At 40.8% G+C, this 25694-nt stretch overlaps 2 pseudogenes; one reads left to right on the top strand and one right to left on the bottom strand.

Moving 5' to 3' along the window:
* The first annotated feature begins 10516 nt into the window (after positions 1-10516).
* On the top strand, positions 10517-20368 carry LOC148059860 (acidic mammalian chitinase-like; annotated as a pseudogene).
* A 2372-nt stretch (positions 20369-22740) lies between these two features.
* LOC148059859 (general transcription factor II-I repeat domain-containing protein 2B pseudogene) lies at positions 22741-25402 on the bottom strand (annotated as a pseudogene).
* Positions 25403-25694: the final 292 nt, after the last annotated feature.

The raw sequence follows: 25694 nt of genomic DNA, 5'->3' as shown, positions 1-25694 counted from the left end.
TTGTTTTGGCAATCTCTGTTGTTGTTCCTACGGTGTTCCTGGACTATTTCCATATTGCCAAGCCAGTTGAAAGCGAGGAAAGAAACAAAATAAATGATTACCAAGATATTCTGAAGATTCTTAGTCTTACAAACAAACCCAACAACTTACATGTCAATGATACACATAAGACGGTTAATATTTGTAAAATATCACTGAACAAAGATACAGGGTGTCCGGAATGGGTTGAATTATCGCTTTGGAAAAAGTTATGCCTAGCTTCCCCATTTGACAAAGCCATGTACATTCTGAAACCATCAGAGTTTTTTGGTAATCTTGCTGACATATATTACCTGAATGCTTTTTTCAACAATGGTTGGGAAGGAACTATTGCATAAACAGGTACTTGGGTCCCATATGGACCGACAAAGAAAGACCGACTAATGTATAAGTATTGGAAAACCATGAAGAACAATATCTCACTAAAGAAGACATTCTCATCGGCTACTACTACATTAACCTTAACCATAGATTGGACAGAGGTGAATATGACTTTGGTACACATGGTTCACAACAGACCTTACAGACGGCCCTTTTTTCAAGACAGTTTGGGATTGGGGAATCATCGGCTGGATTGATAAATGTATTCCCCTATTTTTACAACCTTATAGAAAATCGTATCCAGCTCTCATACTCATGGCATGTAAAACTAAGGTAATTAATGAAAAGAATGCAAAAGAAGAATATAATCGGGCTGATCAGTCCACATACATACAGACTGGAATCACTGCAACATCTAACAATTTGTTAAAATATCTCTTTTAATGGCTGTCTTTGTATTTTCAGCACTTGCTGTGTTCTGCAGTTGCTATTGTATTCCATGTATCCGCTCATTATGTAACCGTATTATCATATCTGCAATAAATTCTGATAGGCGGGGACAAATTATTAATCTCATATTTTATTTGATTATTTACCATATACCTAGAGATTTTCTAATAATAGGTTTGTTTTAAACTTCAAATTTTAAGGTTGACCTCTGGTTTCAGACGTCAAAGGAGGGATTGAAGATATTTCCTCAGATTGATCCACATATATGTACTCATTGAAGGGTTAAATTATATATCCTCATTTTATGTACTCAATTGTTTACATTGATAATGTTTTCTTCTATTCAGAGTTAAAACATATTCTTGTATTTTATCTTTTAACAACTTGTTATTCCCAAAGAGCAGGGTTCAAAATTTGAAGGCTCTAAACATCTGTGCCTCAACTTTGTGTGAATCTTGGTATGCGTTTCTGAAACCATTGACAGATGCCTCTGTGTTACAATAGTTCCAAACTGTGAAAGATATATGTGTTGGAAGGAGGACGCAGTCATGTGGGCATCCTCTCCTTGTTGAGATAGGAAGCATGACCGATCTTAAAAATGTCATGACCCATAATTTATGGCCTACAGACCTGGTTCAAGATAACAAGTGTGAAGGAAGACTGACGATTCATTGTTTAGGTCAGTGTTTAGGTCAAGGCATGAATACAACATCTGTTGTTCATAATGGAGTCAGATTTTGCAAAACATCCTGTAACCCGAGGTTGTAATTGTATAGTCAACTTACTTCACATGTTCGGGGAGGGTCTCAAGGTCTTTAAAAGACGGGACATGCTAAGAGGTTTTCAGCCACTCTCTGGAAGGATCTGGTGGGTGAACCAGGATTTCGGACAGAGACTGGACCGAGCGCTCAAATTTCTGGTATATCTGAATAATTAGCATTCTTTGTTAACTGTTGTATTTAAGGTCTTGTATGGCCTACTTTTGTAATCATTCTTTGCTATTAATAAATCCACTGTTTTAATTCTAAATGTTACTCTTCCTTGGATCGTACGAATGCCCAGAACTCATTAGACAGGAAAGAGGATTGAGTTCGCTTTACCATATATAAAAGGTATGTCAAAAATATGAAATGATCTTGATCTTTTGCTCCCATGATTTTTAAGCATGATCTGATTAAACAAAACAGAAAATATTTTTCAAATATTGTCCTTCTCTTGTGTTTGTTAACTTTGTAAAAGATCCATAGGCTGTTTCTATGAAAGAATAATAAAAAGTTTAAGCAGTTTAAAAACAAGAGTAATACAATTATATTTACCTAAGATTTTTAATTGAATCTGTTAAGATTTTTAGTCTATGTGAAGAAGTATTCTGGATGACCCACATTTGTTTCGTGTGTTCACTGCTGGAACTAATGTTAACCTAACTATCTTTAATTTCCCATCTATTGTGGCACATTTATTGATGAATAAAAACATAAAAAACTATGGCTGTGAGTATTTCCTAAATATAAGCAGAAAATCAGTGGTTCAGTTGGTGTGACCTGATTGACAGCAGGAATCATGAGCAGGTACCGTCATCCGTTCGTTGATTATCTCAAATGTTTTAACCCTTGTTACACTCCCTTATGTATTATAATAATATTAGTGATATGTGGTGAGGTTCATGGTTGGTGAGGCACTGACTTCTTTAGTGTCATATTTAGTAGTAAGTATAGCCCAGGTGGAAGAAATGCTACTAAGAATGAGACACAGTTATCCTCCAGAGCAGAGAAGGCTTGTCTCTGGACCAAGCACTCCCATAGGAATGTGTTGCTTATCTGTTGTTCAATCTCATCCCTTGAGATCAATTTGAGATTCTCACATTCATATCATTCTGTGATCATTTTCTTCTGAATGACTTCTCCTAAGGGACCATAAGGAGCAAGACATAAGCTAAAAAGAGACAATACACCAGTAAGACAAAGGAGGTTGAATTGAGAAAACCATTTGAGCAATTCTTGAGAAAAAGGATAAACAGAGGACATCTCATAATTGTTTCTACTTGATCTCAATTATAACTGATAACCTTTAAATAAGAATTAAAGAGAATAAAACAAGATAAATCTGAGACTTTTATGAGACAAATCTGAGAAGTTTGAGCATTAAAAGAGATCTTACAAAATCTCATCCGGAGCTGGGATCAAACCCCAACCTTTCAGGACATAGGCCAACACTCTACCAAATGGGTTTATTACTTTGATCAGAGGAACCTTTATAACATCTAGAACGCCCTTCCAAGCCCCTGTAAGGAAATGACAACTTTACTGTAATCAATCATCTAGTTTTAACACACATTTCAAATAGTCACTTGATTAACTGATAATCTGTCATATTTAATTCATATTAAATAATCCTATTCTTGCATTGGATTCACTGACTGCAACACAAGGCCGAGGTCAGAAAGCCTCACACACACAGAAAGATTAAACAATCCCAGATTCCAGGAAGTCTGGACACCTGTTTGAGAATTCACACTGAAGGACACAAGTCGCTGAGAACAGACAGATTTGAGAAAACAACAACCTTCAGTAAGTTTCCACTACGATCACGTGCGACGGCCATCTTAGAATCAAGTGTTTACATTTACTGACCAATCCTACATGTACATTTGACAAGAGGCGTTAACCTGAATATTATAATACTATAAACTATACTATACTATAAAGATCCACCATTTTGTGTGATCTTTGCATTCTGGCATTAAGTATACTTTCTAAGTATAAAGTGTGTAAAACAATTTAAAAAATATTGATCTTTGTCCCTGTTGTATTACTGCAAGGTTTTTCAAATATTGTCCTTCACTTGTGTTTGAACTTTGTTAAGGATCAATGGACTGTTTCTGTGAAATGCACTGGATTTAAAGAACAATTTAAACTGAAAGCAGTTTCAAACATGAAATACATTTTTGGGAAGCGAAATACAATTATACTAAGATATATATTTTTTTCAATATTTCTGATTTAAGTCTATATGAAGATGAACTTGGATGATCGTGTGTTTGTTTCATGTTTAGTTAAGTCCTTCATGTTGTTTTTGCTGTTAACTGAAAGACCAAAGATCTTGTTTACGACATCTTTGGAATGCAGACCTTCCCCCCCATCTCTCTCTGGCATCCAAAGGCCGGCCATTTCACACATTCTAATATGACTTCCTTACTCATTGCCACCTCCCTTTCTGCAACAAGGTCCCCAGCCGCAGTACTTTTTCAAGATGCAAGCTGTCATGAGTCTACATGTTCCTCCCTTTGTTTCCGGTTTTATTGTGAAATCCGCTCCCTTCTGTGTCTGTGCTAATCTTATTTCCCTCTGTCTGAGTAGTAATTCTTCCCAGCCGTGTCTAGTTAGTCCCGCCCCCAGCTGCTGCTGATTTCTCCACTGTGTTCTTAAGCCCCACTCTCAGTCACATCCTTTGTCTTGTTGTCACCATATCCCTGTAACCAGAGTCCTGCAGTTGAGTATTCCTGCTTCCTTACTTTGTTTCCTAACCTTGTCCCGACCAAGACACCATTCCTGCCTGTTGTTTTTTCGATCTGTTTCTCCCCCTTGAGTTTGCTAGCCCCTGCTTTTGCCTTTTGATGCTGATTCCTGGACTGTCTGACTATGCCTCTGCCTTCCCCACTAAATAAAACCAAGTTTCTGCAAATAACCTCTGCGCCTGGGTTTCTCCGTTCCCCGTCGTGACAGAACAACAAGACCTCGATGAACCCAGCAGAGAGACATCTTCCCAACGCTCCACATACACCAGAAGCAGACAGTGAGGAACACTTCCTCACTAGCAACGCTGCAGCTAGGCATGGAAAACATGGCGACGCAGCACGGCTCAAAGCTCCAGAGTCTGGGACACCAGATGTCGGCGATGGGCGGGAAACTCCAGTTGTAGACCGCCGCCGGCAGAACCGCAGCACCAGCTTCCACTGGTGAGTCCACCCTGGTCGTCGTTCTGGTCCCACCCCCCTTTATGATCGAGTGTTTCTCCGTTGACTCTGGAGATTGCCGGGGCTTCCTCACCATGTGCAGTCTCCACTTCGAGCTGAACATCACTTTCCCACTTTCCCACCGAGCGCTCAAGAGTGGCTTACATCATCTCGCTGCTGAGCGGGCAGCGGAGTGGCGGAACCGGTCACCCCTCTGCCACTCTGCGGAGCTGTTCACCTCGGCGTTCCAGTGGACTTTCCGGCGCATCGTTCCGGGGGAGGAAGCTGCGTCTGTTCTTCTCCGTCTCCGCCAAGGGTCCCAGCACATGAGTGACTACGCTATCCGGTTCCGCACGCTGGTCGCAGAGAGTCGCTGGGAGGGGAACGTCCTCACCCGAGTCTTCCTCGAGGGTCTATCCCCGTGCCTGCAGACCGTGCTCATTCCTCTTGAGCCCCTGGAGGGGCTAGACTCGGTCATCGCCATGGTCACCAGGATCAAGACGAAGCTGCGCAACGAGGAGGCGCGGAGCCGATCGTCTCCCCCTCCTCTCCAGTGGTCCCAGCGGTTTCCCTTCCGTCCCTCAGTTCCCCGCCCGCGGAGGAGGAGCCAATGCAGCTCGGACACGCACGTCTCACAGACCAGGAGAAGAGGCGCTGGATGGATGAGGGGCTCTGCCTCTACTGTGGACACCATGCAGCAGCGTGTCCGCTAAAAGACAAGGCTCACCACTGAAGAGGGTCGGGGTGAGCCAAACCAACACGTCCACCAATCCCTCACGCCCCACCGTCGCCATTCCCTGGAATCTGCTGGGAGGGTCTCCCCGGGCCAGGCCTTCATTGACTCTGGGGCTGATGGTAACTTCATTTCCATGGAGCTAGTTAGATCCCTTGACATTCCACTTTAGCCTCTCCCGGCTCCCCTCCAAGTTCAGGCCTTAAACGACCACCTCCTGAACCGGGTGACACACTGCACACACCTGCTTGGACTCTTGTTTCCTGAAGGACACACTGAGGAGCTGCATCTCCATGTGTTGGCGTGTTCCCCTCACCCCGTCATCTTGGGGTTCCCCTGGCTCCGGCACCATGAGCTTCACATCCAGTGGTCCTCCCTCTAGGTGGTCGGGTGGCGAAAGGCTTGCAGTCAAAAGTGTGTAACCCCCTCTAATTTGTGCTCCCCCATTAGGTCTAGCGTCTCTCCGGTACCTTCCACCACATCTGTGGACTTATCATCGGAAACGTCTATGTACCACGATGTGGGTGAGGTTTTTAGTAAGTCTTCCTCCTCATCGCTTTTATGATTGCGCCATTATTGCCAGGTTCCCATCCCCGGCGTGGTCACCTTTACTCCTTGTCTCGCCCAGAAAATGATGCCATGAACCGTTACATCTCGGAATCTCTGGCCGCAGGGATAATCTGCCCCTCCTCATCCTAGGCTGGGGCTGGCTTCTTTTTTGTCGGTAAGAATAGCGGCTGCCTGCACCCATGCATTGATTATCACTCACTAAATGACATTAAGGTTAAGAATTTTTACCCCTTACCACTAAAGGTTTCAGCGTTTGAGATGCTCAAAGGAGCCACCATTTTTACCAAGTTGGACCTACCTAATGCATACCACTTGGTTAGAATCAGCCAAGGGGATGAATGGAAGACCGCATTTAACACACACTCTGGCCACTACGAGTATTTGGTAATGCCTTTCGGTCTCATGAACGCCCCCCGCTGTGTTTCAAAGCCTGGTTAATGATGTCCTGAGAGAATTTCTTAATCGGTTTGTTTTTGTTTATCTAGACGACATTCTCATTTTTTTGCCAGACAAACAGTCACACCACCATCATATACATCTAGTGTTAGAGAAGCTATTGGCCAACCAACTGTTCGTCAAAGCTGAGAAGTGCTAATTTCATGCTGCGACAGTCTCCTTCCTAGGTTACGTTATTAGTCCCGGTAGGATAGCCATGGACCCGGCTTAGGTTCAGGCAGTCGCTGACTGGCCCACTCCCGAATCCCGAAAGGGGCTTCAACGTTTTTTGGGTTTTGCGAACTTTTACCGGAGATTCATTAGTAGAAGGAGATAGGGAGTTGTTGGCCATCAAGGGCGCCTTGGAGGAGTGGCGTCACTGGCTGGAGGGAGCGGAGACCCCTTTTGTGGTATGGACAGATCAAAAGAACCTGAAATATATACGCACTGCACGACGCCTGAATCCTCGCCAGTCCCGCTGTTTTTTTGCCAGGTTTAATTTTGTTGTTACCTTCCAGCCTGGTACCAAGAAACTTAAGACCGATGCCCTGTCTCGGATATATGACTCGCTGTACTCTGATCAAGCCCCTGAGACTGTGCTTCCTTCCGACTTGGTGGTCGGGTCCCTAGTCTAGGAGGTCGAGGAGAGGGTCAGGAGGGCCTTGCGGCAGACTCCCCCTCCGGCCTCCTGCCCCACTAACCGCCTGTTTGTGCCTGAACCTCTCCGTAAACAGGTACTGCATTGGGGCCATTTAGCCAGGTGTTCCTGTCACCCGGGACAGCAACGCACCCTGACTATCAACCGGCGGCGGTTCTGGTGGCCTGGTCTGCAGCGGGACGTGTGTGAGTACGTGGCGGCGTCTCCCATCTGTGCTGGCAACAAGCCGTCTACTGCTCAACCCACGGGAAAGCTCCGGCCTCTGCCAGTGCCTGACCAACCCTGGTCCCACATCTCCATGGACTTCGTCACCGGGTTCCTGCCGTCCGAGGGCATGACCATTGTCCTCACCATCGTCGACCGCTTCTTGATGATGACGCACTTCGTTCCCGTACCCAAGCTTCCGACGCCAGAGAGACTGCTGAAGCGGTCCTGAACCACGTTTTCCGCCTGCATGGCCCCCCGAGGGACATCGTCTCGGACCAGGGCCCCCAGTTTTTTTCCCGGTTCTGGGCCGAGTTATGTCGCTTCATCGGTGCTCGCCCCAGCCTGTCCTCGGGGTACCACCCCCAGAGCAATGGGCAGACCAAACGTGTAAACCAGGACCTCGAGACCTCACTGCGCTGCCTGGTTTCCCGTTCCCCCTCAGCCTGGGCCAAGTACCTGCCCTGGGTGGAATACGCCCATAACTCTTTGACCTGTCTGTCTGGACACTCGGCCAAGGCGATTTCACAAGATGTTTCCCAATCTCATTATATAAGATGTTTGTCTCTCAGTGTGTGTGTGTGTTTCTGGTTTCTCCAGTAGCTGGAAAAGTCATTAGGATGATGTTAGTGATCTTGGACAAATAACCATTTACGCCACAACACGCCTCGACCGGACTAAGTCCGTTTGAGTGTGCCTATGGCTATGGCTAAATGAATTAACTTCGACTCTCCCTCTCTTGTTTTATTATTTTGTGTGCTCCTAATTTTCCTCTGTTTTGCTTTCTGGCCTTTGTTGTTTAATTAGTCATGTTTTTTTGTTTGTTTGTTTTTTTTTAGTCGGTCCCTGTAACCACAGTCCTGCCGTTGAGTATTCCTGCTTCCCTACCCTGTTTCCTTTCCTTTTCCCGACCAAGACTCCATTCCTGCGTTGTGTTTTCGATCTGTTTCTGCCCCCTGACGAGTTTGCTAGCCCCTGCTTTTGCATTTTGATGCCAATTACTGGACTGTCTGACTACGCCTATGTATTCCCCACTAAATAAAACCAAGATTCTGCAAATAACCCTGTGCGCCTAGGTTTCTCCGTTCCCCGTCGTGAAACAAGCAAGCTGCATGCAACCCAGCAGCCAGCCAAGCAAGCCTGAACCTCTGGCTCTTACGAGCAACCAAACTTCTCTCCCAGAAAAGACTTGTGACCATTGCACCGTGTAGAAATACGTCTCTGGTTGGTTACGCCAACACGGTCAAGGACAGCCTGCAACACAGAACCAGGACCGGACCCAAGAAGACCTTCAGCCCTTTCCGCAGCCAAGCCTTCTTCACCGGGGTCCCTGCAAAGTCACGCCCGACATCGCTGGATCCAGGGCCTTCAGTCGTGCTCCTCCTGCTGCAGCTCATCCTCCTAATCCTCTTCACCACAACCTTCTCGTCATTATCATGCCTTCCTCTCTCCTCTCGACAACGTAAGAAACTGTAACATTGTCACTCTTGCATTGATTGATGTGTTGGGATTTTTCAAATTGATCCGAGGTAGCAAGATTAGCTTAGGATAAATTGTTGTCCTTCACTTGTGTTTGAACTATGTTGAGGATCAATGGACTGTTTCTGTGAAATGTACTGGATTCAAAGAGCAATTTACACTGAAAGCAGTTTCAAACATGAAATAGATTTTTGACAAGTGTAATACAATTATACTAAGATATATATATTTTTCAATCTTTCTGATTTAAGTCTATATGAAGATGAACTTCCAGATGTCCCTGTGTTTGTTTCATGTGTACTGAAATCCTTATTGTTGTTTTTGCTGTTAACTGAAAGACCAAAGTTCTGGTTTACAAAATCTTTGGAATGCCGACCTTCCCCCCCATCTTTCTCTGGCATCCAAAGGCCGGACATTTTACACAATCAAAGATGAATTCCTTATTCATTGCCCCCTCCCTTTCTGCAACAAGGTGCCGCACATCTTCTCAGCCACAGTACTTTCTCAAGACGCAAGCAAGCTGCATGCAACCCAGCAGCCAGCCAAGCAAGCCTGAACCTCTGGCTCTTACGAGCAACCAAGCTTCTCTCCCAGAAAAGACTTGTGACCCTTGCTCCGAGTAAAAAAATGTCTCTGGTTGGTTACGTCAACACGGTCAAGGACATCCTGCAACACAGAACCAGGACCAGACCCAAGAAGACCACCAGCGCTTTCCGCCGCCAAGCCTTCTTCACCGTGGTCGCTGCGAAGTCACGCCCGACATCACTGTAACCAGGGCCTTCAGTCGTGCTCCTCCTGCTGCTGCTCATCCTCCTCTTCACAACAACCTCATCGACATAATCAGGCCTTCCTCTCTCCTCTCGACAACGTAAGAAACTGTAACATTGTCACTCTTGCGTTGATTGATGTGTTGGGATTTTTCAAATTCATCTGAGGTAGCAAGATTAGCTTAAGATTAGTTGTAAAGCTTTCCCAGAAGTTGACAATTATCAAAGCCTTCAAGTTACTTTCTGAGTAATTAATATTGTGCCTTCCATGATTTCAAAGCAAGCCTTATCATTCCATTCCATTGTTCTTAACTGTTCTGCCTTTTCTCTTTGTTTCTTTCAATAAATCCTTTAAAAAGTACATCAGTTGCCTTTAAAATGTTCATTTTCTTCTATAATCAATTTAAGAGCCTCTTACTCAGTAAAGAACAATAATCACGACAACAAGTAGTAACTTCAATTAAATGAGATTGATTAAAACTAGTGTTTCATAGTTAATTAATAAGGCCAATTAATTAATTATTATCCACGTAAATTTAATAGTTTCCCTTATACTATAAAACAAAGTGTGGCGCTCCAACTTCAGGTCAATTTTACCTACAGGCAATTTTAAAATGAAATCGACCAGAACTTAGATGTTCTTAAAATTAACCTTTTTATAAGGCATATATAATTACTACACATATTTTCACTGCTGGAACTAATGTTTATTATTTCCTTTGTAAAACTGTTAATTTATTGAAAAACAAAAACTTAAAACCGATTTTGTCAAAAAAGAAAGATCCCTGTGTTTCGCTTTGAGTGACACAATCTGATCTCAGTTAATGATCTATGATCTCTGTGCATTTCCAAAAAATAAACAGAAAGCCAGTGGCTCAGTTACTGTTATCTGATCGACAGCAGGAATCATGAGCAGGATAGTCCTCATCGCAGGTAGGATTTGGTTCTAATTACGGTCATCAGTTCATTGATTATTTCTAATTATTTCAAGGTCTTTGTCTTTTCGTGAGCAACATCGGTGAGTTTAAATCAAACATTTCCCTTTAATACAATTGTTAAATAAAATCAAATTGTTAATATAGTTGTTTAAATATTTGATTCTATCTTCAGCGTCATCCATCAGACTGGTGTGCTACTTCACCAACTGGTCCCAGTATCGACCTGGTGATGGGAAGTTTATGCCGCTGGATATCGACCCAAATCTGTGCACTCACCTGATATATGCATTTTCCTTCATCAACAAATTAAATCAAATAGTGACTGTAGAGTGGAACGACGAGGAGCTCTATAAAGACTTCAACGGACTGAAACAGAGGTAGTTTTATATCTATTTTTAGTGTAGACATTAGTTTAGCCATGATATGCAGACTGAAGAGTTGAAGTCATGCTAGTGATTAACCGCACTATGCAAAATCACTTGTTAAAAAATGTAAGTAAATGTTTTTAAAATAATTTTTTTTTTTACTTTAAATTATCATATGTCAAATTTACTTGAAAAATATTCACTTGTAAAAATGATTTGAAAACAGTTAACTGTTAAATCATTATAACTATTACAAAATGTGGGTGGTGGGATACAGAATAGAGCACATGGCAGAATTCTTCTGAAACACCTGACATTGGTGGGCATTGACTCAATGTATCTGTGACACACGTTTTTTGCTCAGAAATCCAAATCTAAAAACTCTGTTGGCAGTCGGAGGTTGGACGTTTGGATCTCAGAAGTGAGTCATTTGACCAGAGATATCTTTCTTAAAAAAGGAGACTGAATGGATGTGATCCTCTCCTCAGATTTTCCACGATGGTGTCCACGCAAGCCAACAGGCAAACATTCGTTCAATCTACCATTACGTTTCTGAGAAGTAAAGGATTTGATGGCCTGGATCTGGACTGGGATTACCCTACTGCTAGAGGAAGTCCTGCGGTGGACAAACAAAGGTTCACTCTTTTATGCAAGGTTAGCACTGTTGCATACAACTCCATTGGTAGGATAAATTGACAGAAAGTAGCGCTAGATCTGAACCAGTCTCTTTTGTGATGCTGCAGGAGCTTTTGGAGGCGTACGAGGCTGAAGGGAAAGAAACTGGAAAAACACGACTTCTGCTTTCTGCGGCTGTTGCTGCTGGGAAAGGAACGATCGGTCCTGGTTATGAAGTCGCTGAGTTGGCAAAGTAGGTTCTAAAATGTCACCTTGGAAAATATTGAATTCAACAAGTGTTTTGTCAGGTATCTGGATTTTATCAATGTGATGACGTATGACTTTCACGGCACATTGGAGAGTGTGACGGGTCACAACAGCCATCTGTACAAAGGAAGCAGCGACGTCGGCAACAATGTGTACATGAATACTGTGAGTGTGGGATGTTTACACCTCCAATACATTTCCCCCCCCGTTTACACTGCTAAAAAAGAAAAGTCCCAAAGATTTGGGATATCAACATTTTAAACATGTATATTCATGATGTTTCTTTTACTTATTTCTTTACTTAAATGTTAATAGTGAACATGGGAACACCCGGACAAGATATTTGGTTGAATCCACTAAATTTGCAGCCAAGCCCACATTTGAAAAGTATAACATTTCTAAGGATCACACTCCTTGGCAGAGGTACACACTCTCCGTGCTTCTATATCAAGAGTTGACCCTCTGATGCGGCTCTGAGTTGGTTTTTTTTTAAGTATAAATGTGGGAATTTTATTTAAATGTTTCATAGCGTTTTTCCAATGATGCATGAAAAACAAGCAAACCTCATCTTCCGTTTACTTTTTATTTAATAAAAACTGTTACATACATAGAAAATATCTAATATTTTTCAGTAAGTCAGTTACAAACGTGTACATTGTAATAAATTAGGTTTAGTTTGATATCAAATTGTTTAGTTTTGAATGTCCTAGTCACATATTGCTCTACATAAGAAAAGACAACAAAAACCATGACTAAGTTAAACAACTGCAGTAAATATACAGTACAAAATGTTGTTATGATAATTATCAATGCTTAAAAAGTCAGGGTCGGGATTATTTTCAGAGTCATCTGTTCTTTTTAAGAGTTATCGACAAAAATGTTTTTATTTTTATGTGGCGACTGGAGCTCATCCGTCTTTGTCTTCATCTTCGTCCAAAAAGACACTTAACAACATCCAAATACCTTCAAACTGCTCGACTGACGATTTACGCTGACAACCTAGTATCATCCACTCAAAATAAGCCTAAAATATAGATTTGTTTAAGTATTTTTCTGAGGAATTCCTTATGTCAAGGCTTCAATACAATATGGACATTACAGGCCAGCACCATGGAAGTATTTGGATGTTCTTAAGTGTATTTTTGGATGAAAATGAAGACGAAGCTTTAGTTGCCACATTAAAATGAACAGCCTTTGAGATCACTAACTAATGTTTTGTATAACTTTGTTTATATATAGCATAAAGGCAAGAAGAGAAAGTGAAAATAATATGGAATTATATGAAAACAAAAGGGTTTTGCAGGTCCCAGGGTTTTTCTCCCATCAGAAACGGGTCCAAACGGCTCTTTGAGTGGTAAAGGTTGCCGAGCCCCTGTTCTATATCATTACATTTAAATAGCTAAAATGCTATTTCAACTTTGAATTGATTTTTCTATTTCTTAAGTTATTTTTTTCTTTTATAAACAATGTTAATTAAACATTTTCAAGGACTTTGCGATGGGTTATTGGAGAGACCAGGGGATGCCTGTGGAGAAGATCAACATGGGATTTGCTACATATGGAAGAACGTTTACACTTTCTACTCAGTCCAGCGCTGTCGGGCCCCGGTGTCTGGTCCTGCTCCTGCTGGTGTTTTCAGGATTTCAGGAGAGGCAGGATTCTGGTCCTATTACGAGGTGAATAAATCAACCTAATTATATGAGGGGCCGTTTGAGACAAACTTCAGTTTTTCTCTCACACATACTATCAAGACCTCTCACTCACTATCAAGACCTCTCACACTTACTATCAAGACCTCTCACACTTACTATCAAGACCTCTCACACTTACTACCAATACCTCTCACACTTACTACCAAGACCTCTCACACTTACTATCAAGACCTCTCGCACTTACTATTAAACCCTCTCACACCTTCTATCAAACTTGCTCACATCTACTTTCAAACTCTTTATTAGCACTTAATAGCACGTGTATGAGTACTTGATTGTTCGTGTATGAGTATTTGATAGTGAGTGTAGGAGATCTTGTACATAAGTGCATGAGGACTTGATAGTCAGTGTGAGAAAACTTGGTAGTGAGTGTGAGAGAACTTGATTACACAGGATGCCATCTTGATTACACAGGATGCTGCCCCTTTTTTAAGCAACTTCAAAATCAAGTTGTTAAATCAATACTTAATCTCCGGCAGTTTAATACAAATATTTGGATTGTTATCATGTTATTTTTGATATGATCACTTTATTTAATGATATCGCAGCATTAATTACACAATTATTAAACGTTTCTGCTGATGTATATCCTCCTGAAGTCCGTCTAAGCGCCTGACTTTTTATAAACCAGCCTGAAGAGTGAATGCAACGCTTAGAAGATGAGCATGTTAGTTATTTTATTATTATCAGCTCTCGTTGTGCACATCAACGTTATATTGTCTCTTTTTAATATACTATTGCAGCAATATTATTGCTTTCGCTAGGAACCTTTTTGCATGGCCTGTAGGACCATTACTTGTGTGACACCAGTGAAAACGGTTTAACGTTTTAAAGTTTGTTCCTCCAGTTAATTTTACATGGTTGGATCTGAATTTTTCCGTGAAAAAGTAAGTGTCATACAGTTCCACTTTGGGCTTGTAGAATGTTATCGAGGTTTTAATATTTAGACGATTGTTTGTTTACGTTCGCTCCTGTGCATTAAGTCGAAGACATTTCCAAATGTATCATTATTTTAACATCCCTGTGTGTCTCTGACGTGTCTGAAGTGTTTCTAATGTTTAACGTCGTCTCTCATCCCTCGCAGTCTCCTCATTTAGCAAGAATCTAAAATAGTAGAAATACTTTTCGGAGTCATAGTTTGCAAATAAAGTATTAAAACGTGACTTTAACACGGAAAACTAACTTCTCATCCTTTTTTCTTTTTTTTTCAGATTGATGTCATTCAAAAAGAAAGAAACCAAATCATTCATTAACTAAAGGTTGACAAATGTAGAGGATCTGTATGAGAATACTGTGAAAAAAGGATCCTTTAAAATGTGTATTATTTCTCCACAGATGACCAGGACATGCGACAGGAAGAGCTGCAAAATATCCCTTATCCTGGGACCACAATGCTGTAACTCATTTGGTGCTGGATCATCTCAAGAGTCTCTCAGGAAACAATGAACAATTTCAAACACACACAAAGGCAGATGAAGCAGCAGAACTAATAAACTAGCAGAGTTTATCAACTGAATTGACCATTTAAATGTTTAAACATCAGGTGATTATTGTGGTTCTCTCTGTTGTATTCTTCAAAGAGTGTTCACTTCCAGAAGCTCACTCATTTTACTTTATCTAAATATACTGAACAATTAATAACTCTCACTTCATGCACTTTTAACTTTTACAACTTGAATTTTGTTCACAGACCACTAAACAAAAGAATGTTTTTTGAGTTATGTTAAACATATATTTTGTAAGTACTGCGATAGTTTTGACAAGACAACTAGCAAACATCACTCATAGTACAGACATAGAAATACATGACAAAATTGTTGCTGTAAATATTTTTTGGAATTGATTTGTCCCAACAGTTTGAACCATGACACTTCAGAAGTGCTTGCACCAGTGTGACATTATCCCGGTAAGTAGGAAAATCCAGAGAATCATCATCCAGGAATTCGATGAACGTTGTGTCAATCTGGGGTAAATAAGTTAATATTTTTGTACTATTTTCGTACTTCTTACAATAAGGGTCCAATAGGCTCAACACTCAAAAGTTCTTATTTGCTTTGATTATTATTTAGATTCCAAATAGGCAGTTCTGTGTGTATAAAAAGTGAAGCACAATGTGGAATTATCAACAAGATATAATGTTAAGGTCCACAACGAGGACTGATTTAATTAACTTAACATGCTCACCTTCCAAGTGTTGAATTCATTCTTCAGAAACTTTTGTTAAAAGTCCATCTTGGAGTTATCAGGTATTTGTGCTATTTCTACTGAATCTAGATGCACTTCAGACAGATGTACTTCATCAGAAGCGTAAACTACTTAAAAAAAACCTACTGTTTTAACGTTAATATCATTTAATAATGTGATCATATAAGAAATAACGTGATACCAAACCAAACATTTGTATTATACTGCTGGCAGCTCTGAAATTCAGAAATGATGAAACAACTTTTTTTGAATTTCTTTTGAAAAAGGGTGTGGCTTCCTGTGTAATCAAGATGGCTTCCTGTGTAATCAAGTTCTCTCATATCACTATCAAGTCCTCATGCACTTATGTACAAAATCTCTTACACTCACTATCAAATACTCATACACGTACTATTAAGTGCTAATAAAGAGTTTGAAAGTAGATGTGAGCAAGCTTGATAGAAGGTGTGAGAGGGTTTCATAGTAAGTGCGAGAGGTCTTGATAGTAAGTTTGAGAGGAATTGGTATTAAGTGTGAGAAGTCTTTATAGTAAGTGTGAGAGGTCTTGATAGTGAGTGTGAGAGGTCTTGATAGTACGTGTGAGAGGTCTTGATAGTACGTGTAAGAGTACTTGATTACACAGGAAGCTGCCCCCTTTTTCAAAAGAAATTCAAAATAAAGTTGTTTAATCATTTCTGAATTTCAGAGCTGCCAGCAGTGTAAAACAAATGTTTGGTTTGGTATCACGTTATTTTTTTATATTATCACATTATTTAATGATATCAACGTTAAAACTGTAGTTTTTTTTAAAAAGTACATCTGCCTGAAGTGCGTCTGGATTCAGTAGAAATAGCATGAACACCTGATAAATCACAGATGGAGTTTCCTTAGAATGAATTCAACACTTGGAAGGTGAGCATGTTAAGTTTATTAAATCAGTCCTTGTTGTGCTCCTTAACATAATATCTTATTGATAATTCCACATTGTGCTTCACTTTTTATACACACAGAACTGCCTATTTGAAATCTTAATAATAATCAAAGCAAATAAGAACCTTTGAGTGTTGAGCCTATTGGACCCTTATAGTAAGTACGAAAATACTACGAAAATATTTACTTCTTTCCCCCAGAGTGGTCCAACGTTCATTGAATTCCTGGATGATGATTCTCTGGATTTTCTTCTTACCGGGATAATGTCACACTGGTGAAGCACTTCTGAAGGGTCGTGGTTCAAACTGTTGGGACAAATCAATTCCAAAACATTTCATAGTTTATTGTGTAGAATAAAATATTTACAGCAACCTTTTTTTTATGTTTTTTCTATGTCTGTACTATGAGTGATGTTTGGTAGTTGTCTTTTCAAAAGTACTGCAGTACTGCAGAACAATATATGTTTAAAATAACTCAAAACACATTCTTTTGTTTAGTGGTCTGTGAACATAATTCAAGTTGTAAAAGTTAAAAGTGCATGAAGTGAGTTATTTATTGTTCAGTATATTTAGATGAAGTAAAATGTGTAAACTTCTGGAAGTGAACACACTTTGAAGATAATACAACAGAGAGAACCACAATAATCACTAGATGTTTAAACATTTAAATGGTCAATTTAGTTGATAAACTCTGCTAATTTATTAGTTCTGCTGCTTCATCTGCCTTTGTGTGTGTTTAAAATTGTTCATGCTTTCCTGAGAGACTCTTGAGATGATCCAGCACCAAATGAGTTACAGCATTGTGGTCCCAGGATAAGGGATATTTTGCAGCTCTTCCTGTTGCATGTCCTGGTCTTCTGTGGAGAAATAATACACATTTTAAAGGATCACTCCTTTTTTCAAAGTGTTCTCATACAGATCCTTATATCATCTACTTTGATGAGTAACTGAAGTATTAATATTTACAACAACATTACCATGTGTCACACCTGAGGAGAAATAGTACCGATCTAAACTTTCTACATTTGTCAACATTTAGTTAATGAATGATTTGGTTTCTTTCTTTTTGAATGACATCAATCTGAAAAAAAAAGAAAAATTGATGAGAAGTTAGTTTTCTGTGTTAAAGTCACGTTTCAATACTGCATTTGCAAACTATGACTCCGAAAAGTATTTCTACTATTTTAGATTCATGATAAATGAGGAGACTGCGAGGGATGAGAGACGACGTTAAACATCAGAAACACTTCAGACACGTCAGAGACAGACAGGGACGTTAAAATAATCATACATTTGGAAATGTCTTCTACTTAATGCACAGGAGCGAACGTAAACAAACATTAGTCTAAATATAAAAACCCCGATAACATTCTACAAGCAGACACTGGTACTGTATGACACATATTTCTTCACGAACAAATTCAGATCCAACCATGTAAAATTAACTGGAGGAACAAACTTTTAGAACATGTGAAACCGTTTTCACTGGTTTCACACAAGTAACAGTCCTACCGGACAATGCAAAAAGGTTCCTAGCGAAAGCAATAATATTGCTGCAATAGTATATTAAAAAGAGACAATATAACGTTGATGTGCACAATGAGAGCTGATAATAATAAAACAACTTACATGCTCATCTTCTAAGCGTTGAATTCACTGTTCAGGCTCCACTGGTTTATAAAAAATCAGGCGCTTAGACGGACTTCAGGCGGATATGAAGTACATCAGCAGAAACGTTTAACAATTGTGTAATTAATGCTGCGATATCATTAAATAGAGTGATCATATCAAAAATAACATGATAACAATCCATAACATTTGTATTAAACTGCGGAGATTAAGTATTGATTTAAAAACTTTATTTTGAATTTGCTTAAAAAAGGACGGCATCCTGTGTAATCAAGATTGCATCCTGTGTAATCAAGTCCTCATGCACTTATGTACAACATCTCTTACACTCACTATCAAATACTCATACAAGTACAATCAAGTACTCATACACATACTATTAAGTGCTAATAAAGAGTTTGAAAGTAGATGTGAGCAAGTTTGATAGAAGGTGCGAGAGGTCTTGATAGTAAGTGTGAGAGGTCTTGATAGTAAGTGTGAGAGGTCTTGATAGTAAGTGTGAGAGGTATTGGTATTAAGTGTGTGAGGTCTTGATAGTAAGTGTGAGAGAAAAACTGAATTTTGTCTCAAACAGCCACTCATATTGTTATGGGTCTACATGATGGTGGTTGCTTGAGATCTTTTACCTTTCAGGTTTGTACCTTCCTCCAAGGAGCCACGGTCACAATAACAGATGACCAGAAAGTTCCGTACGCTACCAAAGAAACTCAGTGGGTTGGCTACGATAACAAGGACAGCTTTGAGATCAAGGTCGCTGTTGTGAATTTGGAAATCAGGCAGTCGGAGAATTTTAAAAGGTTAAAAACAAAACGCTTTATTTCAAGCGTAAGAGCAGATATATGCCGGCAGTCCAACGTGCACGGACCTAAGCGGAACAACCTCTCAGGTGAGCTGATGTTCCAAAAAGGATACCTAAGCAGAGTGCGCAGACTTGTTTTGTACGAGAATCTTGTGATTTACATTGGTCAAAGTCAAAGATGCAGGCGGGCGTTGTTTAGCGATACGCGGCCTGGTTGGAGCACTTGGATACTTCCTTCGCCGTTGCTCCCCCTTACGGGTGGGTCCATTGGTGTCTCTCGGTGGCAGGCCCCAAGTCTCCTCCTTACGGGTGGGTCCATCGGTGTCTTTCGGTTGCAAGCCCCAATTCTAATTGTTATGTTCCTGTTCTGACGGTTAACAGGGGGCCGTTATCAACTGACATGCCGATGGTTGTGAGGGAGGTTCCTCTCGTTGACCTCGGATCCTTCGGTGCAGTGTCGGGGCTGAGTCGCAATGTTCGTGTGTTTGTTCACCTCAGTAGTTTTCCAGAAAACAGAATGTTGCATAGCACTGCAATTATATAAGCATAGCACGTATAGCACATTTGTATGAATTAATTAAAGAATATCCCCTTTAATGATTAAGACCCGCACATGTATTTTACTCATTATCGCCAAAAAACTCTTCACATAAACTTCTTTATGATTTTAACCTGCTTATTTTTCCTTTAGGCTCGTTACATGAAGGAGAAGGGTTTCGGAGGTGCCTTCATCTGGGCTTTGGACCTGGACGATTTTAAAGGGAAGTTCTGTGGGCAGGGAAACTCCCCACTCATTAATTATCTCAAATCACGTCTGCGATCAGGTAAACATGAGAGCACCTAAGATGACTGGATATTGAAAAAGACAGGTTGACAGTGATGTTTCTTTTGCAGCTCTGCCTTTACCTTCAAATCTTCCTACATTGGCACGTGTGACTCCTCCTAAACCCCTGCCAACAAATTTTGCAGCTCTCCCTTTACATTCACAACTTCCTCCATTGGTGCCTGTGATTCCTCCTAAACCCCTGCAAACAAATGCTCCGCTCCCTCCTGTGGACCCAAGTGACAACTTTTGTTCAAACAAAGTTGGGGGGATTTATGCCAAGTCTGATGCTTCAGGTTCTTACAGTTGCGCCAACGGCATCACGTGGGTCCATTACTGCGTGAGGGTTTTTGTTTTTGATGGTAGTTGCAAGTGTTGTAACTGGTCCAGCAACCAAGATGCAACTTCAGGGCAGGCGGACCAGCGTCTCTGCACCTCACCGAGTGGGGTTTACTTTTGGATTTATTTCACGCTGATCGCAGCCTTTTTTGGACCTTAAGTTTGACTAGAACATTGGACTTTGATCGCAAGCTTTTTGACTGTGGGGTTGTCGCGGGTGTTTAAGTTGTTTTGTTTCTTGACGAACTGTTCATTTAATCCCTCCGTTATGGAGCGCCTTTTTGTTAAATTTCCAAGATTAAGTTGATAAGTAAAGATATTTTGATTTCCTTCGATATCAGCCTTATGTGTGGTCAGTCTTCATTATAATAAATGCTTCATTATAATGAAGTCCGCACCAGAGCTGCGCCCCATAAAAATGTGTTTGTGACGTGTGAGTCATTTGAGACGGTCCATTGCAACTTTATCTATGAAGTTGGTAGATGTGTGCTTGGCTGTGTGTTGTGGTATGGTGACAAATATTCTTGTTGAAGCTTGAATATAGTCATCAACGATGCCTGTCAACAACAAGTGGTCGGTGAGCCCTTTCCGCACCTGAACTTAACTGATATCATTACAAGTGACGGTAGAAATCAAATTCTGGTGTGACAGAACATTAAGTCGCAGAAGAAAACGTGAAAAACAGTAATACGAAAGTCAATAACTAAACATTCCTGGGCAACAAAAATTCAAGCTGTTTCACTCTCTGTCCTTCGCTATGATTCACTCAGGCTTGTGTCACTGAGCTATAATGATTGTATAATTATTTATTTTAACTGCATTTATGGAGACCACATTCGGACTCTTAAATGACTGAAGTAACTGCTTTAATCTTGAAACTGCTCTCTGCTTTTATACGTCTTAATGAATTCACCTGGTTGAACACTTTACAGAGCTATAAAACGATTAAAACTTAGTCCGTTTCTGTCGCTCCAACACGACGTCACGTCCTGTGTAGGTACAATTTCGGTCCCCCCTACAATATCGGTCCCCCCACTTCCTACGTGATGACGTCACACGCGTCATATGCGAACGTCTCTTTAAAATATTTTTTATGGGTTAAAGAAACGTCAACAGAACGTTTACATGATACTTTTAACCACACATAAAACATTTATATTGACAAAAAGACGATCTTCGTCAACATAATCACTTTCCGTTCTTTCATTTCCTGGTCTGACGACACACGTGACTTTGAGACCAACGGAAGGGTCCGCGCTACATGTGACGAAGCCGCTGATTGGCTGAAGCTGTTTTACTACTAATAAAGCACAACTGTATAATGAAATAAAAATCATTCGAGTTCCGAAATAATTCGCTTTTCAAAAAAAAAAAAGTTAGAATATTCCCCTTACAATAACTTGTCTGTAGTTCGGATCATAAACACCTCAGTAATTATTTAGGTTTCGATTTTTTTCAAATCAATTAAATCAATTATTAAATGTACATATGCCCACTTTATTTAACGAGTCATTTTTTTTTAATTGTCATATTTGTATAATGTATGCACTACAAAAAAAATTGTGTTTTTTTAACACTACTGGCAATAAACATTTTCTAATTTTCACACTATTGAGATTTGTTCTCTTCATAATACTGTTGGAATATAATATATATATATATATATATATATATATATATATATATATATATATATATATATATATATATATGCATAATACGTACAATTCTACGGTTAAGTCTGTTTATATACACTGCAACACAAATAAATGACAGAAACAATTATAAAATGACAACAACATTTAATAATTACAGCATTTCAGTATATTCATGAGCATGTGGCCTCTAGGTCACAACACTCAACAAACAGTAATAAACTGTCTGACCACCAATGGTTCATAAAACGATCAAAACACGACACTTCCGTCGCTCCAACACAAAGAGTGTGTAACGGGTCGTTTATTCGCCTCTTCAAGTCAAAGAAAATACAAGCTTTCAATTCAATTTTATTTAAAGTGTCTTATCATTACAACATTATCTCAAGACACTTCACAGTTGAAGTAAGACTATAGTTAATTAAGGAAAAATAGATCCCAGCAATTCAACAAAGAGCAAGAAGCGAAACACTGTGCAGTGTACTATGGCGAGGAAAAACTTCCTTTTAGAAGGCAGAAACCTCGAGCGGAACCAGACTCATTGTTGACGGCCTGCCGCTTTGACCGGCTGGGAGGAAGGATGGAGGGGTAGACAGATGGATAAAGAGAAGAGTGAGGGAGGATATAGTGAGAAAAAAAGAGGACAGTGTAGGAGAGTCCATGGAGGTGCTGGAGAGAACTCTGGATCTGATGGCATCTTGGAGATCCTGGATCAGCAGCAGCTCTGGAGGTCCTGGGGCTCCAGGAGAGAAATAAAAAGGTGTTTAAACTGCACAGGTGATGAATGTAATGCAGAAAAGGAAGGATATACAGAGCTCTTAAAGGTTAAGAGAAGAATTTTAAATTATATTCTAAATTCTACAGCAGGGGTGTCAAACTGGTTTTCACCAGGGGCCGCATCATCATAATGGCTGCCCTCAAAGGGCCAGATGTATCTTATAAATGTAACTAAATGTAAGCTAATGTAAACTAAATGTAACTACTCCTTAATGTTAAATGACTTTGAATGTATTACTTGAGAGGGGGCATAACTACTGTAAAACCAACAATTGTGAGCTGCTAACAACATATGTGATGTAGCATTTTACAATAAAATAAAAATGGCTGCACACAGCCTTGCATGTGGTGCACTAAATACATTGCTACACATAAAAATAAGTCAAAACATACAGCTCAAGACTAACAAGTTGAAACAGTCTGACAAGCAACTTTTCCTGTTGATGCACATGTATCATCACACTTGTCACCTCAAGCAGAGAAAAAATAAATCAATTGCAGGAAAATCAGATTGGTGAGTCTTTATAACAAGAACAAGAACAAGAACAATTCAATTCTTGTGGATGAGTAGATCCTGAACAAGTGGATCCCCTCTCCACCATCCATTGGTCATGGTCTGAAAATAACAAGCACAATCATTAAATTTCACACAGTTTAACTATTCTTCTTCTTGGTTACATTACATTTTATTATATTCTAATTGGGTTTTTAAAAATGCTTACCTATGTCTTCTGACCAGATGTCTGACACCGTGTTCCCGTTACCAGTGTGTCAATGTCTGATTTTAGGTCCTGTGCTGAGGCAATCCGTAGAACAGAATGGAGGTTGTCATCAGTGATGCGAGATCTGTGCTTGTTTTTGTTTACATTCATTATGAAAACAACTGTTTGCACAGGTAGGTGCTCCCAAACATTGAAAGAACACGGGCAGCATGAAGTCGAAGCTGTGGCATCAAAGCAGGGGGCAGCAGACGGTAAAAGTCCTGGATTGCAGCATCCTGGAACTTTGCTTTCAGGCCACTGTCGCTTTGCAGATCAATCAACTCCATCTGAAGGTGCCGGGGTGCAGTGCCGATGTCAGTGGTGAAAGGACTGGTAAAGAGGGCAAAGCCAGTGTGCTGTGCTCGTAAGTCAGAGAAGCGCCGATCAAACTCATTCCTTATCAGGCTCAGTTTGGAGGCCAACTCAGCACATGAAAAAGTGTGGGGAAATGAGCCCGAGATTTCTCTGACTAACAGGAAAGTTACCAAGATCATTGTGTTTCACTTGGCACATCCATAGGTCCAGTTTACGCTGGAAAGCCGTGATCGTGTCGGACATCTTTGTGATGACTTGTTTGCGTCCCTGCAGCTTCTGATTCAGTTCGGCGAGATGCTGGGTTATGTCACACAACATAGCAAAGTCACACAGCCACTGATCACCTGACAGTTCAGGCAAGGGTTTTCCTTTACGCTGCATGAAAACAGCAATTTCTTCCCTGAGCTCAAAAAATCTTTTGAGGACTTTGCTCCTACTCAGCCACCGAACTTCTGTATGGTACGGCACATCTCCATGCTCCGAGTCCATCTCCTGCAAAAACAGCTGGAACTGACGATGATTCAGGCCACGAGCGCGAATGAAGTTCACTGTTTTCATGACCGTGGTCACTATGCCATCCATCCCCAGCACCTTCCCACACAAAGCTTCTTGATGGATAATGCAATGATATGTAATCAGAGGTGTGTGACAGTTAATTTCTTGCATTTTCCCCTTCATTATTCCAACTAAGCCCCTGTTTCCTCCACACATTGCGGGTGCACCGTCTGTAGTTAATCCCACCAACTTTTCCCAGGGCAATACATTTTTACTCATGGACTTCTCCACCGCATCAAAAATGTCCTGTCCTGTTGTGGTCCCATGCAAAGCAGCCACATCCAACAGCTCCTCAGTGACAGTGAGGTCCGACTTCACGCCTCTGATAAAAATTGATAACTGCGCTGTATCCGTGATATCTGTGCTTTCATCAACAGCTAATGAAAAAGCTATGTAGCTGCGTGTCTCGTCGGCCAGCTGTGTTGAAAGATTTCCTGCTATTACCTTAACTCGGTCCGCGATGGTGTTTCTTGATAAACTGACATTTTTAAAAGCCTGTACCTGGTCGGGACACACTTGCTCACACACTTTCACCATGCACCGCTTCAAAAACTCTCCCTCTGAAAAAGGCTTTGAACATTGGGCGATGTGTTCAGCCACAATAAAGCTAGCTTTCACTGCTGCATTATTTTTAGCTGTGGCTTTCGTGAAAACATTTTGCTGTGCTTGCAGTTTTCCTTTTAATTCTTCTGCAATTTTTTTTTTTTCTTCATGAGTAAATGTGGCATACTTAGCTCCATGTTTGGTGTCAAAATGCCGGCGTAAATTGTATTCTTTGACAACCGACACTGCCTCATAACATAAAAGACATACAGGCCTTTCTCCTTGCAGCACAAACATATATTCGCCTTCCCACCTTTCTTGAAATAGCCTTCCCTCCTTATCAACCTTTCTCCTCTTGGACATTTTGCTAGTATGTATTTATATTTTTCAATTCCACCTGTTCGCATTGATTTGATGACGCTGCAGCCTAGTGGCGGATGCCTAAATCGTGGGAAAAATAATACCGGTAGGCATGCATTGTGGGTAAATGTAGGTTTCTTTACAAGCCAGCAGCAACTTGTGCGACACTTTTTCTTGCTGAAATCGGTCATGTGACAGGGAGCGATTGACAGGCCAGGGACTCTGTGTGTGTGTGTGTGCGTGTGTGTGTGCGTGTGTGTGTGCGTGTGTGTGTCGCGATGAGAGCGCGCGCTGCTCACATCAAAGGCTCGCGGCCGGTTTTCCCAAAGCAGCGGCGCTATAATGCAAACACATAGCGTGGATGACAATCTCTGGTGGGCTGATGTTGTTGATTCGAGCCAGACAGACAGACTGACCGACAGACTGTATGGCCCATCGCCCCCCGCTTTGCAGGCTGGGCAATGAGAACCCGACCCGCCTGCAGCGCACCGCCACAGCGCTGCTGCGCCGTAGATTGCGT

The sequence above is a fragment of the Callionymus lyra genome, chromosome 19 (genome assembly GCF_982586985.1).
Source record: "Callionymus lyra chromosome 19, fCalLyr1.hap1.1, whole genome shotgun sequence".
In the NCBI taxonomy this organism is placed as follows: domain Eukaryota; kingdom Metazoa; phylum Chordata; class Actinopteri; order Syngnathiformes; family Callionymidae; genus Callionymus; species Callionymus lyra.
The sequence above is the reverse complement of the archived record's forward strand: the minus strand, read 5'-3'. Positions and strand labels throughout refer to the sequence as shown.